Source organism: Pseudopipra pipra, chromosome 1 (genome assembly GCF_036250125.1).
Source record: "Pseudopipra pipra isolate bDixPip1 chromosome 1, bDixPip1.hap1, whole genome shotgun sequence".
NCBI lineage: Eukaryota > Metazoa > Chordata > Aves > Passeriformes > Pipridae > Pseudopipra > Pseudopipra pipra.
Window position 1 is genome coordinate 65041802 of NC_087549.1, and position 12042 is coordinate 65053843.

At 35.9% G+C, this 12042-nt stretch overlaps 1 long non-coding RNA gene across 5 annotated transcripts in view; it reads right to left on the reverse strand.

The window, feature by feature from the left end:
- The window catches only part of LOC135416346 (uncharacterized), a 90442-nt gene that overhangs the window by 10615 nt on the left and 67785 nt on the right, over positions 1 to 12042 (reverse strand). For 3 of the 5 annotated variants that reach the window (XR_010431553.1, XR_010431560.1, XR_010431558.1), the window contains one exon: positions 7771 to 11350. The exons of 1 other annotated variant lie outside the window; for it this stretch is intronic. This is a non-coding gene — a long non-coding RNA (uncharacterized LOC135416346). Of the gene's footprint in view, positions 1 to 1222; positions 3601 to 7770; positions 11351 to 12042 lie in introns of those variants that run through there. One more of the 5 variants, XR_010431556.1, reaches the window with a different exon arrangement.

A 12042-nucleotide genomic window follows, 5' to 3' on the forward strand; every position in this document is an offset into this window, starting at 1 on the left:
TAACGCTATCAGGAAGGAAAAGCAGTAAAAAAAATAAATTCATTATGCTACCATTATTTTTTTATTAGTTCATACCCTGAATACTTATGTGTCTCCAGTTGTCTTAGTTCATAAACTGACCTTACCCCAAAACACTCCAAATAGTAAAGACAAAAAAAAAAAAAAAGCAGAAAGAGGTAGAGTTATAAAGGGTATGGAATAATGCAAGGAAAGACAAACAAGACTAGGATTTTTTGGCTTGCAAAATAAGCTGCTCAAGAAGGATGCAATAAAGATCTGTAAAATAATAAATGTTGTTGACAAGGTAAGTAGGGAACCATGTTTCATGTTTACTCCTGACAAAAGAACTAGGAATACAAAAAACAATTAACACTTTGAAAGCCTGAAACAAACGGGACATTTTTTTAATACAATGCACAACTAAATCCTGGAAGTTAATGGCAGATGACTTTATTAAACCCAAGACCTGTAACAGATGATTCTCTGGATGCAATACCTGGCTCATAAATACGTTAAACCTGTAAATGGTAGAAGATCACAGGTTAAGTCAAAAGGATTATCACTGTATGTTTTTCTTCTCCTTAATACAAGCTCCTTTTTTTTCCACTGTCCAAGAGAGGTTAGACAGATCTTTGGTTTGACCCAGACATTGTGGATCACTAAAAATGGCCAACAGCTTATACTGGGAACCACTCCACCCCTTTGCTCTTGCCTCGAGCTTGGTACTGGAGTTCATGCCGAACTGCTCACAGCGCTGCTGTTATCCACAAAAGCTACCTTGGAGCTTGTCGAAGTACATTGTAAAGGTCTTGCAGCTATGCCTTTGATTGCAATATAGAACTGCTATGGGGAAAAAGTGGATATGGGTTATGGGATTTCATCTCCTTTGCAGAATACTATGAAACCTTTTGGCCCCCTTCCCATGTGCCATCCCCCCAAACCAGCACCTTCTAATAAGAGCTACTGAAGAGAGAAGTGCATCTTACATAAACACAAAGATTTAATGAAACAAAATACCAACAGGGGGTGGTGGGGGTGATGGGTAGTGCTCAGGAGAGGGACAGAGACTATGAACAGCACACCAAAATCAACAACTGTGAATATATTTTTAAGAAAGTAGTTCAACTCTGTATTAAAACAACAGCAAATGACATTCATTGGAAAAAAATGGCAGTTTCCCCTCCTTTCCCCAAAAATCTTAAAAGACCAAATGATATATGCATCTAAATGATGTTAAGGCTGGAGCATATCAAGGATTTTTTCATATATACTGGAAATTATTAATTCAGTTGTTTAATTACTGATGCAGTTTTCTTCAGAAGTATGAATAACTGCTAAAGTTTTCAAAAAAATTGATGTAATTTGTCTCCTTTTTGCCATGTATCTGGGTGACTGCTACACCCCGAGAGGTTCCAAGACGACAGCAAAAATATTTCAAGGATGAATATTTATACCTTTACCTATTTGTAGGAAGTAGGGACTCATAGCAATTCTTATTATACTTTTTTCTTCCCACAAATGCTTTTGCACACATTATTATACACTAGCAAAATAAAAGACCTAACTGCTTCGGTTTTCATCTGAATACTACAGTCCATTTTGAAATACTAAAAAAAAGTTGCAAACACATTCAAACAAGAGTAAACAAGGAAAGTGGTGCAGTGAATTAAGGTGTCATGGTCCCTTATATTAGCACTACTCAAATGCACGGCTTTGCAGTACCTCATCTGGGCTGCCAGGTTGTGAATGCATCCATGCAGGATGGAGACACAGGAAGAAGCACTGGAATGAGCAACAGATGAAAACCAAAAGTTAAATGCTTACTTCCAGGGCTTTGTTTCTTGATAAAGTTGCTGAGAGGTCAGCCAAAAGAAATGAAAGGAAAGAAACAAGCAGCAAGCCAGAGGAGGTTTGTATTTGGTAAAGGGGAAACGTGTCAATACAAGAGTTTGGAGGTGACTGTGCAGAAGCAGAAGTGTAAGTGAAATAGCTTATTTTGATGTGACAGCATTTTTGGTAGATTTAAGGCAATAAGGTAAGTGTTGCTAGGAGGTTTCTAATAAGCAATTTAAGAAGTCTCAAGTGCCTGAACAAAAGCTGTGTAATGAAGGGCATCAAGGGGATTCAAAGATGTTAAACAGGAAGGAAAACAAGCACGCTATATATAGGAACAAGTAATGAGAAGGGAGAACTAGAAGAAGAGGGAGCATTTGAACACAGCAGTGTTCACAGCTTTCTAGGTTACACCTTTTGTTACCCATAGCAGCAAACACAGACCAGAGCAGAACAGAGTAATTCAAAAATTAAGGCAAAGGGGAAAAAAAGAGTGAGTATAGCTAGAAGAAAAGAGGGATTAGATATAGTAATTTTTTTTTTATTTTGAAGCTTTGGGTACTGAGGTAGCCAGAAATTAGTTTTATCAAGGCTTGATGTTGTTACTAAAAGTTGCCAGAACTACAAACCTGACAAAAGTTAAGGATATGAACATTGGGGTAGCAGCTGTAAACATCTTTATGGTGAGGTAAAATGGCATAATAATTAAACACTATCAGGAGTTTCTAGATGGCAGAGAGATAAATAATTCCATGCTAGAGGACAGAAATAGCCAGAGTACTAAATATTGTGATTAATGAGGCAAATATTTTTAACAGGTTTGAGTTAGTAATTGAAACCTTGCAAAAGAATGTACCCAAGAAACAAATTTATTTGAAGTCATCCTTGTTTCATCTTCTAATTTTATGCAAGGACCGGAAATTATGCAGTTGTGCAATGTCAAATAAGCATTTTTTTATATATTAACTAAGAGATAAAAAATGAAGAGGTTTTTCTGTCCGAAGTTTGTGAAGCAGCTGTTTACAGTGCATTCTGAGGTTGAGAGAGGTTTCCTGGGATAAATCAAAGCTGGTCACATGCTATGTGGTATTTCCACTGTGTCCTTGATTATCTAAGTGCACAGCAAGTAATCAAGAGTATCTTTCCAGCTCAGCAGAAGCTATTTCCAGTGACTTTCTCCAAAAAAGAGGCTTCACTTCAGCTGAAGTATTTGCAGTAGCTGGAAAAATTGAAGGCTTTCTATTTTCCCCTAGGGCCTATGCGGCTTGTGTCCATCAGTAACCTCGCACATTATTAGCTACAGAAGCATTTACTGATTATGGGAACCTGCTTTTCTTCTTCCCCTTCATTTACAAAACACAGGATTTTATATCACTGTTCACAGATTGAATATACACTACATCCTTTTGTAAACACACGCTTCTGTCAAGTGCCTGTGGGTGCAGCTACGAGCACTGGAGGTGGCTGGCAGCTCTGCAGGAAGTTGGGAGGCACCTGAGGAAAAGCAACTCTTTTGTGGTGGACTGGTGTTCTGCTTCTGGTGTTTTCCCTGTCCAGGCAATGCTTCCTCAGCTCAGACAGGGTGAGGCACCTCCTTGCCACCACCACACGCTGGTTTCACAAAGGGGCTTCTTCCTTTAGTCCTGAATTTCTCCTGCAGGATCAGACCAGCATAATTTGAAGACCTTCTCCTTCCAGTCATCCCTGTTTTGATACCTGTGCATGTATCTCCTCTGGTATCTTCTCTGTTGGAAGTGAAAAAGGCACCTAATGACAGATTACAAATGTCCAGAATTAACTGGATTGTTAACCATTGTTAAGCATCCAACATTCAGCCTGGAAATGCCTAACCACTAGAAACACAGAGCAGTTGCAAAACATTCCCAGAAACCTGTTCCTACACTTAAATTTTCCAACATTCAGGAGTTACAACTCTCCAGTCATACTGAATTTCTTCTCCTAATTTTCCCCAGGTATGGAGAAGGGTACGTATTAGAAAATCTCAGTTTATACACACCATCAGAAATACAGTTATTTGAAGTTTTGTGTAGATCAATTTTTCATTTCAGGAAGAAGCATTACATGGGATAGTACCTCCCCATACTTAATAAACAAAGAAAAAAAAAGAAACAAATTAAATTTTCCCATAAAAGCTACTTAATATAAAGAGTGCCATCTGCTGGCACGATTGAAGTGAGGCATTGTTCATAGGCATCGAGGTTCAATAAAGTTTTGCTAGGCCCTGTTAAGGGCACATTTCAACTCTAAGCTATTTCACACTTTCAATTTTACTTATTCATGGTACTGCCTTTTACAGAATAAAAGTGCAGTCAAGCACAGTGGTGTAGACAGCTCTTGTTGTGTGAACATGGTGGGGAAAAGCATCATTTATTAATTCACATTTTTATATTCACAGGGTGTCTTTGTTGATTTGGGATTTCTTTGTCTATTTTTATTTTTTCATCATTAATAGATTTTTAAAAAAATATTTTTGAGAACCTGAAAATTAAAACTGTAAGAGATTTTCTAAAATACTGTGGGTGAGACTTTTAAAAGTACCTGCTTTCCACTCTACCTCATACCAAACATATTTACATAATTGTCAAACAGCTTCAAAAATCCAACTTGCAAGTCTCGGGCTTAGAAGCACATTATTGATAAAATACTGTTGTATACCTTCTTGGTCATGTGAATCTTCTACAAAGGCGTGTGGATCAAGCCTTCCTGACTCATAAAATGTTACTTAAATACCCTTTAAAAGTACTGCCTCCTCCATAACTAGGATAAAAAGTATGTTGCTTGCAGTTGTCCCAGGTCCTGGCCTGTGCCAACAACAAGCTGAACAGTGAGGATAAGTAGAGGGGATGAGGATGGAGGAAAGAGGGAGGCAGTGTGCTACCTTACAAAAAACTCATTTGTCAAAAACCGAAGTTAAAGTAACATTGCCCTTTGCTAGCTCAATGACTACTTACTGAAGAAGTCTACTTTGCATTTGGGTGTTACCATTATTAGCAACATTTGCACTTCATGTTGTATTGGTGAAGTAAAAAAAAAAAAATCTTAGAAAGTCCACATTCACTGCAAGGATAATAAGATTTTTATTGTTCTGAAACACTGGAGTTCAATTTCTGATTTCCAGCAGGTTCACAGTAAAAGATACTTTATAGTCTTCCCTGAAAAATTATCATTCAGATTATGACTAACTCACACTCCCTCCTCTTACTTTTTTTGAGGTCATTACATGACAAAGTGTACCAGACCAATTCCTGAATAGTTAAGCTCCTTCCATATCTCTTTTCTAATGATAACAGCTTTTCCATTTTGCTTTTCTTATAATGTTGTTTCACATCTGACTCTTCGTTTGACTTCCTCCACTTTGTTGTGCAGTTCCTATAAATTATTGAGGCAGTTTCCAGTTAAATCTCACTATCCAAATTAAGCATTCCTATTTTTAACTACCCATTTCGCTATTATCCTCAAAGCATTTACTTCCTCTCTACTGTCCATTCTCTTATTAGTCAGATTAGCAAAAATTCAAGAGGGCTACTTCTCCAGGTACTTAACCAGGCAAATATCTCAAACTCTGGATTGGTGCTTTCACCAGTCCTGATGATATTATCTTCCCAAATATTTGCTCTCTAGGTCTATGAAATAGAAGAATTCCAGCAAAGATCTTTGAACATCTTCCCCCATCTAGCACAACTCTCTTTGAGCAGCTCAAGCAAGTTTCTTATTCTTACAGTCAAATGGTAGAATGACAGCAAAAGGATTCTTCCCCAGCCTATTTAGAATGACTTTCACACTCTGCCAGCCCCTCACAGCATTATGCTTGGACAGACTTCACACAAGACTGTTTTCCATTTCCATCCACTTTGATGGCCAGTCTGTTAATATTTCTTATGAAAAAAAGTGATCTTTCAGAGCAGCCTTAGGTTCCTATGAAACTTTGGCCTTCTTGCTTCCTTTTTGCTTTCCACTTATCTTTGTCTTCTCTTTTTCTTCAGCCACTAGCCCCTGCTGTTACCATTTACTCAGTCTCTTCTTTCATGCTGCTCAATATTCTGTCTCTACAGGTTGCACCTCATCACTCCTTCCACAGAACAAACTCCTTCCACAGAGAAAACTTCTTCCACAGATTTCCTTCACATTCTGGTATTTTCCTCTGCCCTGTCATCATTTTAATATATTTCTAGAGGTCTCCTTTTCATCTGGGGATCTGCCAATCAACCCATCTGCAACTACAGTTATGCTCATGCTCTTTCCTTTCATCTTATCTGTCATACTCAAATGCATTTCTATATTCTACCCTCATTTCTAGCAGCATTTATGTCTCTCACACCTCTTTATTTTCCTGAACATTATGAGATGACCCTTCATGCATATGTAAATTCTGTCAGAAACTCACTGAAGGATAACATACACCTTACAGCTTCTGCATCCAGTCATCTTCATCTTTCTGCCATATTTTGGTCTTCTCCACTGGTGCCCAAGATGCTGTTTTTTTCTCCCTTACCCTAGGTTTAAAATCAAACAAACCATCTGCATACCAGGGTCCTCTCCAAAATTCTTCTTTTACTAGACTCATACCAGCCTCTAGTTGCTTTGATTCTGACACCTTCTTACCTACATTAGCCCACCACTTCATTTAGGGTTAACTATGATCAAAGGCCATGATCAAAGACTTCCTCTTTGTGCTGTTTAAACTAAGCCATATGGCTTTGCAACACAGCTTATCTAGTCTTGTTTGAACTGGTTGTGCACTTCTATGCACAGCAATCACTTCCAATCATAGTAAGAAATCCATGTGAATTTTCTGATGCACTTATGCCAAAGCTCACATTACAGTTACCCCGGGCAGAGAAGCTGCCTGGTGCTTTGGAAGCCTGAACCAGAATTTCACAACTCCACCCTCATTCAGCACTAAATACCTGTCAGGAGGTGAGTATGCTTTGCTTTTGGGGTGTTAATTTGGTGGAGTTTTCTTCTTTTTCAAAAGTAAAACACCAAAATAGAGTTCAAGCACAACCAAAAGTACAGGGTGATGCTGATGACAATTTGAGAAAAAAATGCTGAGGGTCCAAAACCTTCATAATGCAGCTGCTGATATATACATGATAAATACAGGGAAAGGCTTAATATTATGGACCTCTCAGTCCAGGTAGGGCGAACTACCAATTGTAGATCTCCTCTGACACGGCTAATTATTTTCACTAAATATAGTTCATTAGTGTCTAGACATCACTGATTCACCCTTCACATCTTCTTCTTCTCAAAATAAAAATGTGAACCAAAATCTAAATTTCAACTTAATTCTCCAGAGGTAGAAGGTGAAAAGAGAGTATTTCGCTTTATTAAAAAGGCCTACAAGCATTTTGGTTGCAATATAAAAACTCTTTCTGGAAAAAAAACAACCAGTATCATGATGGTACCCAACACTGCAATAGATTATAATAATTTATAGGAAGGTTATATCTCCAAAAAAAACCCAAGAGTGAGAAATAGAACTGAAAAGACATCCCTTGATGAACTTCAAGTGTTTTTTATATGTGAAACTTAGACTCTTAAATCACTGGATCAGAAATATCTGTCAAGCTGACTGCAGGCTCTACAGTCTTAATTCTTAGTTCTTTAGTCTTTTTTAAATATGGACACCGAAGTGCTGTATGCTATACTTCCCTTCTCTCAGAATTTCAGTTAACAATAATGTACATATTTTCTTGATAATCTTTACAATTTCTATCATGAAAATATAATATTCAGAAAATACTAATGCATCAATTCAGCTTCCAGAACTCTAATGGCATGAACACTAATATATTGTACTGATACAGCAAAAACTTGGACTAAAGAATCAAAATAATATGTTTATAAACACCATATATTAGACTGCCCGGTTTGTTACAAGGTAATAAACAGAAAAGCTTGCATCTAGTCACTCGTGGTTGTTAAATAAGATTCTTTGTGACTTGGAAAAAAAATAGAACACAATGAAGAATTATCAGTGCATTCTCCACGGAAGTCATCTACATGTGTTTATTTAATAAACAGAAGATGGCTTTATTATACACATTTGATTTCCATATGCAATCGTCTCCTTATCTGTCACTTGTATCTAAGCAGGGTGCTTTATACAAATCTGAAAATGAAAAATTCAGAGCAGGGCACAGGAAACTCATTTAATGTCGAGTGCAGTCAAAATCAAGATTTCTTTATTTGTAGTAACAACGCTGTTAAATCAGAAAATTACTCTCCTTTTCTGCATGTCCTTCTTCCTTTACAATTCAGTTGTTTGATCATAAATTGTCGAGTGCAATGACTTGTCTCCTCCACTTTCCACACTGGTCGAGACAGATTAAAAACTCCGGCATACCACCAACCAGTCTCAGCATACCATTAGCATATATATGAGATTTGAGACATTTTCTAATATTCTCCAGCAGAACTCATCTGTCAGCCAGGTGATGAATTATAAAAACTCTTAGCTTGTTTAGAAAAGAGAGGGGGAGAGTGAGAGACAGAAAGAGAAAGAGAGACAGAAGAGGAAAACACGATCCCACCTTTCTTTTTCATTTTACCCATCTAACTTTGCAGTTAGTCATATAAATAAACATTATCCAAAATAAAAGAGACATAGTGTGAAAGATTTAAATACATGAGCAGCAGAGCACATTTAAATGCTCATGGAATTGGATAGAATTATGGAGTGGTCAATGATCTACATAAATAATTTTTAACAAATTTTTTTCCACCTCATAATAACAAAGATTCATAAGGTGCATTACAAAATTCACACAGCTATCAGAAGCTGATAAACCAGCACAGGGACTGTTTAGAAAATAGTGGGAAAATTAAAATGCAAAATTCATGCAATTCATAGAAGGATTGGGGTGGGTTTCTTTTTCAAATGTTCATGAATTCAACAAGTTTTCCTGCACAATCTGAAAATTCTGTGTATTCAATTAAAAAAAAATTAGTCTCCCTTATCTGGATTTGATCAACATGTTCAGGTTTTTTCCCTGATTAGAAGGTGGGAAGTGGACAGTGATTTCTTGTGACTTAAATTAACAAACCTATGTCCACTATGAGTAGGAAATAGCAAACACATGATGTTACAAAGAATGACTATCCTTTCAAATATGTCAGTAGATAATTACACCTTATGAGTATATTTGAAAACTATCAAATTGTTACAGGAATGTTTTACATTAAAGAAGGGCTAAAGTTTATCATAATAATTTATACATTCATCAACTCCCAATACCATTGTAGAACCTGATACGAACTAAAAACAACTTGTATTTCCTGTGGACTCTTGGAATTAGAACTGGGAAAATATTAAAACATATATTTTTCCATAGAAAAGTCTTCTCAGGAAGAAAGCTTTTCAAAAGCTCTAGGAAAATTTGGTAAATACTGTAAAAAAAGGAAGAAGGGAGATTTTTTAAAACACCATTTTTTTCATGCCAACATTTTTAACATATTAATGTCTTAATGTGACCATAAAAATGGTTTATTTCTATATTTCGAGGGGGGAAATTGATTCAACTGTTTGTTTTCAAAATAGTGTTTTTGTTTAAAAATTAACCTACCCAGAAAAAAATGAAAAAGAAATTTAGAAGAAATGAAATAAAGCACTTATTTTTCATAAGTTGTACTAAAAAAAAAATCATAATATGTTCGTAGTATCTAGCAGTGTAAGTATGACAAGTCAAATTCAATTAGAATTTAATTAGAAGTTTTGTATTAAATGTACAAGTAAAACTATGCATATATTAACTTGCTTTTTACCCATAAATACCTTTGAGATTTAGGGCACTACATATCAGTCTGGTATAAACTACAGAATAAAAACACCATTTTTTTTTTAGGTGGGAGTGTGTATAGAAAAAATGACAGATTTATTTTGGTAAACAATTTGATGGAAGGTTGGGATACAATCCTATTAACAATAGTATGGTATTTGTGTTAATATATAAGAGATATCTATCACAGGATAAAGGTTTTAGCCAATAGAGTGACATTATCTGTACATACATGGACTAAGAAATTAAGAAATTAATGTATACAGATTATTTGAAGTATAAAATAGCATATTTAAGGAATAGTTATTTGGAACTGATCTTGAATGCCAGGTAATCAATTTTTTTTCTGCTAAGCTATGAAGCTTGTGAGAGCACAAGTTAGCAGCTAATGAGCTGTTTTTCCAGTTGGAGCACTTGTTCCAAATTCTAGTGATAACCAGAGCTATCAAATCATAACCTGTTTTGGTTTCCATTTGCAGATGTACACAACACCATTATTAATTCTTGCATTTATAAAGCAGAATCAATTTAAGGAACAGATATCTAACTAGTCCTTTCTCTACATGATAGTCATTGGTTGCAATACATCGGCTTTTTTCAGGCATTTAATTTTGAACAATTTTTGTAAATTCAGTTTCAGACCAATACTTCCCCACCAAGTGCTTCCATTTACCACCAAAGAAAAGCAGCAGCATGCTATTAAACCCATTAATAGCCACTACTTGTTTAAGTAGTTCTTTACAACATATAAAGATATATATATAAAGATATATAAACATAAACTATGCTTCAATAAGAGCATAATAAGAGATGTAGTGCATAATGCTACTGTATTGCCAGGTTTCACTAAAGCCATAGAAAAGTGTGACTTGAACATCCAGCTATTTCTTTATCCATTTACACAATATATTCAGTGAAAGTACTAACACAAGAAACATTACACTGAGGTACTTCCTCCTGATATTCATTATGTTTTGGAGTTAAAACTAAGGCCCTTTAAGATTCTGAAAAAATCTCACTCACACTAAAGAAGAGTGTTCTAGGACTAAAAAAGATAGCACTGGAAATCAAAACAGATGTTCTTGCAAGGCTGCAAAGCCAGTGTTGTAGATTTAAGTGATCCGGATAAGTTGCAAGCTGAAACTTTCAGAGATTTGCCAGCAAAACTTAGCAGTAAAAATATGGCTAATATTAAAAGCAGAAATGCTTTTTCAACATAATCCTAAATGGATTTATTGTATCTCATTTTCTTAAGAAGCTTCAGTGAAGAAGTGGAATGAGAAAAACTAGCATGCTTTTACCATCTTCACTAAGAAAAACAATGTGGAAAAAAAACCCCAAACCTGTAGATCTAAATCAAGTCCTAGAAAGCTCCTATTTATAATTTATTATAATTAGCAATAGAGTAATGAAACCAAATAAGAATATGGAATCCAAACTGACTTAAATTAACTTTGTAAACTCAGACCCATCTGCTGGTCAAAGCTGAAACAAAGATCTCACATTTGCTTTTAAAGAAGTTTGAGTCCGACTGTGCACCAGGAGTTAGAGCTGAGGACTTTCTTCTTCTAAGACATCACAAAACAGTCTATGCAAAACAGAAATTAGATTTTGCTTACAGCATAGATAATATGTATTTAGTAGTTTATCCTTTAAAAAACTTGGTCAAGAAAATTCTTGGTCGATTCTTCACTGATCTGTTCTAGTATTTGCAGCTGTACAAAGAAAGAAGAGGAGAATAAAGGACAAGTAGTTTCTTTGTATGAGATAATAAGCAAGATTATTGGCCGAAGAAGTCTCTTATCAATGCAAAATTCATGGACGAAAAAATATCACAGAAATTATGTTATTGGTACATTGATAAATGACATGCCTACTTAACTGGGATCACTGCCAAGGGACAGATCCAGTTTCATGCAGGGTTGCAGTCCCCCTTAACAGCACCAGCAGACAAAGTGGCAAGCAGTTTATTTTAGGGTGTTCACAGATCTCTCCGTATGTGGAACGGTAGGATAAATGTCCTTTAGTCATGCCATTATTGATCACTCTGGCATTAGTCTTACCAAATCAAAGTCATCTTAATATAGACTTTATACATGTTTCAATTGATTTAAAATTCTTAAGCATTTACCTGGATGCTGCTTAAAATAATTTCAATAAGCTCAACATACTGGAAATTAATGTCATAATCAAGATATTTGTTAAATACGGATAGGTACATTTCAAATGCAAAGACACTAATACCAGACACTTCCATTGCTGCCACAATGCTTTTATCCCATGTTAAAAATAACTCAGACACAGCAGTGTTTTAGGTGGGCTTCCCGCTAACACCCTGAACCCAAGACCGTGTTCTAATACTGGGCAGCTTCAATGACTGCAAAAGCAAAACGTGGCTCTCGGCCTA